Source organism: Amblyomma americanum, chromosome 1, assembly GCF_052857255.1.
Source record: "Amblyomma americanum isolate KBUSLIRL-KWMA chromosome 1, ASM5285725v1, whole genome shotgun sequence".
Lineage (NCBI taxonomy): Eukaryota > Metazoa > Arthropoda > Arachnida > Ixodida > Ixodidae > Amblyomma > Amblyomma americanum.
Genome location: NC_135497.1, coordinates 65,523,376 through 65,531,680, shown reverse-complemented (window position 1 = coordinate 65,531,680; position 8,305 = coordinate 65,523,376).

The window sequence follows — 8,305 nt, the reverse complement described above, 5'->3', positions numbered from 1 at the left end:
TAGTTATTATGTTGTGTTTGAAACTATCGCTGAAGCTAACGACGTTGCAGAGCTCTGGTCATGCTTTAAAAGAAAAGTTTTCGAGCTCCGTAACCGCTTTGTTCCTTCCTGGATATTAACTCCAAAAAGAAAGAGAAGCAAACTATGGTTCAATGTGTCATTAAAAAGGTTGCTAAAACGAAAGCAGAGAGCTTATAGAGCAGTAAGACAGAATCAATCTACTAATGGATTCCATAAGCTTAAATTACTAACAAATGAGGTAAAATCTGCACTGAAACAGGCGAAGAAAACGTACTTTGATTCATTTTATATTAAAATCAGCAAAAATACTAAAGAACTTTGGAAATATATAAAAAGAAACAAAAAGGATAACTTATCTATTCCACCTCTTCTGGAAGCTGGAACAGAAGTCAGTGATGCTGCAGATAAAGCTGAGTGTTTCAATACATATTTTGCCTCAGTGTTTTCTAAGAAAGCGATAACCACCAGCGGTTCAGCCTCGCCCGTCACGATTACAGCCTCATCCTCAGAAAATCTTTTTTTTAGCTTGAATGGCATCATGATGCTACTGGACAGGTTGAGCACTGCTAAGGCTCCCGGCCCGGATGGTTTACCAAATGCGCTTCTTCGGGGGTGCTCAAGTTCAATAGCCCCATTCTTGAAAATAATACTTGAAAAATCACTGGCAGATAGTTCCCTTACGGACGATTGGAAAGTCGCTTCAGTAGTTCCGATATACAAATCCGGCCCTCGAAATAAAGTGTCAAACTACCGTCCTATCTCACTTACCTCAGTTCCCTGCAAACTTATCGAACATATTCTGTATTCAAGTATTATAAAACATCTTGAAACCCATGGCTTGTTAAACCCCTACCAGCACGGTTTTAGAAAAGGATTGTCGTGCGTCACGCAGCTGACCGAATTCGCCCATGACATTGCCAAAGCCTTAGATGCCAGCACCACTGTCGACTGTATCTTTTTAGACTTTCGTAAAGCTTTTGACACCGTTCCACATGATTTGCTTATACAGAAATTGTACTCTTATAATATTGATTGTTGCATAATTGCCTGGGTAAGTGAATATCTACACGCGAGACGTCAATTTGTAATGGTGCATGGAGCTGAATCTGATGTTGTAGATGTAACATCAGGCGTGCCTCAGGGTTCCGTCTTGGGACCTCTTCTTTTCTTACTGTACATAAATGATATCACTGAAAATATAGCATCACACATGAGGATGTTTGCAGACGATTGTGTCCTGTATAAAATTAAAACATGTAATGCTGACCATGATGTCCTTCAAAACGACCTTGACACTGTTCATAAGTGGTGCGGAAAATGGAAAATGAATCTCAGCTTGGACAAAACAGTGTGCATGGCGTTTTCGAGGAAACGCACAAAGCTAGTACCCACATATACTATAAATAATGCAAATCTGAAAATAGATGATGAATTTAAGTATTTAGGTGTCTATATCACGTCATCGCTCTGCTGGCATCGGCACGTTGGTTATATAGTTTGAAAGGCCTGCAAATCCTTAGGATTTCTCCGCCGAAACACTCGTTCCTTCCCGCAAGCTACCAAAGAACTCCTTTCCAAAACTTATGTGCGGTCAGTGTTGGAGTATGCTAGCACGGTGTGGGATCCTCCTACCATAGGTGACAAAGAAAAACTTGAGAAAGTTCAGTCTTGGCGGCTCGATACGTACTTGGTAAGTCATGTAAACGCAACTTCAGTGCAACAATAGCAAAAAAAGTCCTCGTTTGGGAATCGCTAGAACAGCGGAGAACTAAGCTGAGGCTCAAACTCTTCCATAACATATACTACTCCCACATTGGCATTCCACGCGAAACATACATCTTCAAACCACATTACGTATCCGCACGCCTTGACCATGATCAAAAAGTACGTGAATACAAGTGCAGGACGGCAGCATACAGCGACTCTTTTTCCAATGACCATTCGTCAATGGAACCTTTTGCCGGCCGTTGTTACTTCTATCTCATCAAATGAATCCTTTTATTCCGCTTTGAACAGTGTCACGTCATTTCATAGCTAGACGGTGCGTCGTTATCTGTGCGCTGCTTCCTCGTTTCGTGCGTTCCACTGTGTGTACCTGTGTCTTCCTCTCAATGCGCAGTATACCTGCGTGAAATACACGTATGAAATTGCATGTCTACTGCATGTCTACTGCGTTGGTGCTTTCTCCTAAAATACACGTTTATTGGGTGAACAACACAGTTGACTTTCTTGTACCCCAAATTCTGTACATAGATGCGCATTGCGTCAATGTTGTTATTCTTTGCTTACTTTGCGAATGCTTCGGCTACTGTTTCTCTTTTTTTGTATTTACCTGCATTTATGTGCTGTGTTACTGTATCAACCCCCCCACTGTAATGCCAAATGGCGCTGTGGGTAAAAGATAAATAAATAAAGATAAATAAAATAAAGATCTACTTAGCGAAAAAAATATAGCTGGAGATTCAAATTATTCGATGCAGACTTTAATTTCAAAAGACCTGTAAGGCAATCCGATGTGGTCTGCGCAGGAGAATTGAGTGGCAAGGCGGAAATTATTTGTGATAAAGTGTAATTAAAAGATGATTGTCAAACTTAAATTAACTAATAAACTATTTAAACATTGATTTTAGGGCTGAAGATTATACAGTGAAATTCAACGTAGTCATTACTGAAGGCGAGCCCAGTTATTTCAATTTCTAAACCGGCACCGTGGTACAAGATATCAAACTTGCAACATTCACTTCTTAAATTTCTTTAAATTGGCTTTTCCACGTTGTAAATTAATCAAATGGCGTAGCCGCACGTGGTGTCGCCACGGAAATAACGTCAATATCCTCTACGTCATAAAACGCATGGATTTCATAAGCATTTAGTGCATTTGGTCGATGTGTAGCTCGTAAAATCGACTTTAGCGAGCTTTGAAAAGACATTTTTTATATTCGATATCTCGACCCCTAGTGGCGATTCCAACATTTAAAAACTGGGCTTTTCTTCGATAGTGACACCCTTAAAATCCGCATATAATCTTGTGTCTTAAAGCCACAGGTTATTTTAGTGAATTAATTGCCATTTATTGCACCTATTACGAAAAAAATGTCCGCCTTGCCATACAATCTACACGCAGACAGGCACCGAAGTATGTTTTACACATTTTGAAAGAAAAGCCTGTATCAAAAAATTCGAAACGCCAGGTATATTGCGCGAAATCAGATCGATGAGAGGCATTTATCTTGAATAAACGCGGCGTGATTATTCGTGCCGTGATTATCTGAAGCGATACGTACGTTTGTTCTATATAAGCGGCCGGGTGAAAGACAGGTTAAACAAGAAAACTGTGGCATCCAGCTGACAGCAGAGTCACCGGCGAAGCTCGCACAAGTTTTTCTGTCGCCTCTAATGAGTGGAAAAGTGGCGGCATGATGTTCTGTGTGAGCCCTCAAACCAACTGCTCGCTATCTGCACAGCCACTTTTCATTTCTGTTCACCGAAAGTGTGCATCATTTCAAATAGACGGAACAATTTCCTCTAGCGCTATTCAAGAGTCAGGGCTGTCCCAATGTTCGGCTCAGCCGGCGTTTGGTTGCACAAGCCCCTTTTTAGCGTGTTGCTCGCTCATGGCTTTCAGGTGGGAACGCAATACGCGTGCTGCGTTCGGCAAGCCATAACGGGTCGTATTCCCGGAAGTTACTCTCCTCCCAACATTGTGAATAGAAGAATGAATGTTTTGGTACCTTGTAATTTTCCCTTCCCCTCTATCGCTTCCTGACGAGCGCCCTTCCGTCGAACTAAGTGCTTTTTGTTTCATGTAATCGAATCAGTGCTCTTTGTGAACACAGGTTCACACGTGGTTGACATCATTTAGTTGTTATTGGCATAGTGCTTTAACATCCCGGAGAAACTTTTCAGTCTGTGTAAAAAAAAAAAAACTTCTTTCCCGCGACTCTATTTAGGCGCAATTTAAAGCTTTAAATTAAATCAACCATTTCAAAAGTAGCCCTCAGTAAATCTTCTTCAGAGCCAGCAGCTTCACTGCTCCAGCAGAAATTAAATTTCTGGCCAATGCCATAAAACGTAACTTACTTCGAAGTTCGCGCATACTTCTGCGCTCTTCTTTATTTTTTAAAAAACTTTCCAAGCAAAGAAACTCTTAACCATATAATTTTTCTATGTTACTTAGGTTGATGAAAGCATTGCTTCTAAAAAAAAAAATATTCTGGTCAGGGCTGCCCAGAAACAAACGGCTAGTGTGGTAAACAGCGAATGGGTCGTTATTTTACCATTAAAACAGCCACGAGAAGGGCTTCAAGCCTTGGAGAGATTACGATTCCGCTTCATTCACTGTAAGCTAAAAAGGCTGCCTCAACATGCTTAAGGTGCACGTAAAACCTATTTACGCTTGAAATCACATGAAGGAAACGCTTTTTCCAAGATTGACAATAAGTACTCTCGTTGCTTTGCCACTGAATTTATCAACCCCTACCATATATTTCTTTTAGTATAAAAGTGTCAGAGGTAACGGGGAAAAAGTGTTTTAAAAATTGCTGCACGTTGGGGGCTCAAAACTCAATCGGTAATGTTGACGGTCGCTAGAGTATTTTTTCACTTTGCAGTAACCAAGTAAATTGTCTTCTAAATCAGTACACGTCGAAAACATCTTTTAATTAGAAAGTTGTACTATATCTTTTAATTAGAAAGTTGTACTATAAAAACAAACAACAAACGAGGAATGTGAAATTGTTTGTCGCGATCTGAAGGAAGCGCGACGAATACGAAATGGGTCACGACAAAACACGAGCTTTGAACCTCCCGCGCCTGAAACTGCTCCCGCACTGGCCTTTAACAAAGTCCACGTGGTTCCCACAGCCGCGGTCTAGGACGCAGGCACGCCACAGTCTTGCGTAACGCCGCCATATTGGATCACTTGAGGCGCCCCCTCCTGGTAGTGAAAATTGCAAATATCTCGGGTTTTAATCACAATGCACCAAATAAGATGTCGAACAACTACACTGAATAATTCGCGACGCTGCACCACGCCTCCGCATAAGCCCCTGCTTTGCGCCAGAAAAGTGGGACGCAACATGAGCGGCACGCTTCCCGCGTAAACAAGCACCGGGCCCCGGAAAGCGGCCGGTGAGAGAGAGAGCGGTGTAGCGGCGTTCCGTCGTCGGGCGTGCGAGGAAGGGCTCAAGGCGGCGCACCGTTTCTCGAACTCCGGTTCCCAAACTCCGGCCAAATCCATGTCCTCCGACAAACGGCTCGTTAGAGTGACTGCAGTGTCCGCAATAATGGCACCACTAATGATGATGACGTGCAGCGAGGACTGCGAGAAAACGGCAAACGCAGTTCCCCCCGCAAAGAGGGCTTTTCCGCGCAAACAGTCTTTCAGCGGAAAAGCCCACACTCGCGACGAAGGGCAGCTCCCCGCGACAGGTTTTCTTAACGGCGTCGGATCCGGCGGCTGTATTAAGAGCATTCCGACGGGCCGGCTTCTGGACGGGCACCAACGGCCGTTGTGCTCCTCCATCCGAGGTTGGAGACGAGGAGAGCTCCACTCCTAGCCGCCAACGGAATGCCGGCGTCTGCGGCGTAGGAGAGCGCTAAGCACGTGGCAGAAGTGCGGCCGCTCACGGACGCGAGTGCTTTTCGTGCAGACGTGCCGATAGCAGCCAACGACGAGCAGCCACAAGAGTGGCTAATTGATTGCAAACGCCCTCAAAACGGTGCGAGAAAAAGCAGGCAGGATGAAAAATCTCACGCCCAGACGTTCTTACGTTCAACAGGATGCATGCTAAAGACAGAGAGAAAGGAAAAAAAAGAGAGAAAGGCGACACCTTTTGCATGCCGCTGTTTCACTATTTTGCGAACGCATTTGTGCGTAGCGCGTTATATGACACATGAACATAAGCAAATCCTCTAGTTTTATGCCTCGTTTAGGAATGCTTTATTACGGTAAAGGGTTGCCCACTTTGAGAAAGTCCTAGAGAAAAGCAAATCACGGGCGTTCCTTCAGCCAGCAGCCTAAATTTGCGTGCCACTGGTATACCTCAATCAAAATTGTATATGTAAGGGCGACGAAAATATTCAGGAGACAGCATCGGTCAACATTTGGTTCGTAACATTATTTTTCTGCCACCTGACATGTTGACATGCCCTTTAACTGATGTCAAATGTCACAGGAGATTCTCTGCTTTACATAGTCCTTGTCAAACTGTTAACCTAAAGTCTATGCGAAAAAAAAAACCTGTGCAAAAAAGTAGCACAGCCCTTTTAATATTAGGCATTAGGCTGATTACTCGCTACAAAAAATATTGCAATGCGCCTAACAGGATACTGAAAGAAGCAAAAATAAAACACTATGAGACAAAAATATATACTACTGGAAGCATAATTAATTCCCCTTGGGACAGGAACGCTTCCCATGCATCTATAAATAAACTAAATATTTTGGCTCCCTTTACATAAACCCATTAGAGATTGCGAACGCATATAACCAATTCTACTGCTCAAGTTCTCCCCATCCTGTCTCAATTCCTGAAATCTCTTCTAGGCGCTCTCTGCAGTCCTTCTACTTATTCTAAACTGGTCCTCACGAAGTTATCAATATAATTCATGAGTTAAAAGTCACTAGTGCTGGTTTAGATGGCATTCATGCGACTAATGTAAAACTGATATATTGCTGTTACTATCTTTAATAATTACCATTATCTTCAGAACTGGCCCATTTCAACAACTAAAGAGAGCTAAAGTCATTCCGATATTCAAGAAATGTGACTTTACATATATTTATAACTATCGCTCGATCTCAATACTTAGATCTCAATACGATCTCAATATTTAGTAAAATAACTGAAAACTGCATTAAAAAACAAACTAAATATTTAAACGAATTCAAAATCCTATCACCTGACCAATTCGATTTCCGAGCTGCATACTCTACGGACCTTGCTCTGCTTTCTTTCGCTCACAAACAAGCATTTGACTCAGGGAATTATGCCGCAGGGGTTTCATCGACCTAACCAAAGCATTTTCTTCTATTATTCACAGCATTCTGGTCGCTAAACTCTTTGAACGAGGAATTGTTGGTTCCGCCTGATCTCTTATTAACAGCTACTTATCGAACAGAGCACAGGTCGTATTTATTTCTCCAGGACTATTTGACTGCATGCCAGCTGATAAAGGTGTTCCTCAGGTTTCAACTCTTGGGCCTATTCTGTTTTTGATGTACAGAGTGATTAACCTAATAGTCCTCTATATAACCCTGTAGTCAACATTAGTAGTTATCAGAACCCTGCAGGCTGGCAGTGTTCATTCCTAGGAGCAATATTACAAGCCAATTTGAAATTTACCAGCCACATTTCCTATTTCAAACGAAAGGTAGCTTATGGCGTTAGAACGTTACTAAAAGCAAGACCCTATTTTTTTTACGAGAACCTTGCTCAGCCTTCACTTCTCATTCATTCACAGTCACATTAATTATTGTATTTACACATGGAACAACACTTATCCAACGCATTTAACCCCACTTCAGCATATACAAATCCAGTCCATGCGAATATTCATTTTTAGTTCCTTTCACTCTGATGGTTCATCATTGCAGCGCGATCATCTAATATTATAGATTATGAAGCTGCCGGCAAAATTCCGCTCTTTCTACTAGTTGCATGCACAGGAGGGTTCGCTTTGCCTGCGTGCTCTTCGAATACGCATGTATTTTGGCACGCTGTAGCCAAAATTTGTTGGCCCACAGTGCCGAAGGCAATCGCGTTTTCGAAATTCTAAAAACTGACATGGGTATTACTAATGCTGGCTTCAAATCTCTAATTGCAGCCTGGTATTCAACTGTAATAGTTAAAAACTTAAGTGTAAGAAATGAGTTAACCGGCCAACTAGTTAAGTTTATTCGTCAGTTTTTCTGATGGCCACCAGCGCAGGTATTGTGCTGCAGAAGCTGCCTTCATACCTGAAAAAGCCTATTTTTAAAATTTCTGGTTCACTTTTGCTGGAACAACCGGTATATTTGTGCATAACAACACAAATGTTGAATAAAAACACAATTCTGATGGCATGTACGTCCACCGGCCCGTCCACCAAATTGGCTTCTCGATTGAAGCTCGGAAAGAGAGTTTTCTTTTTAAAAGTAAGCTCGGATATGTTCTTCCGGGTGCACTTTCATTCATATATTGTGAGACAGGACGGACAGAGCTTTATTCCCACTCGCAAGTATGGCGGCCACTTTTCTGAAGACGAAGATGAGGAGCGATGATGATGAATATGTACAGACGAA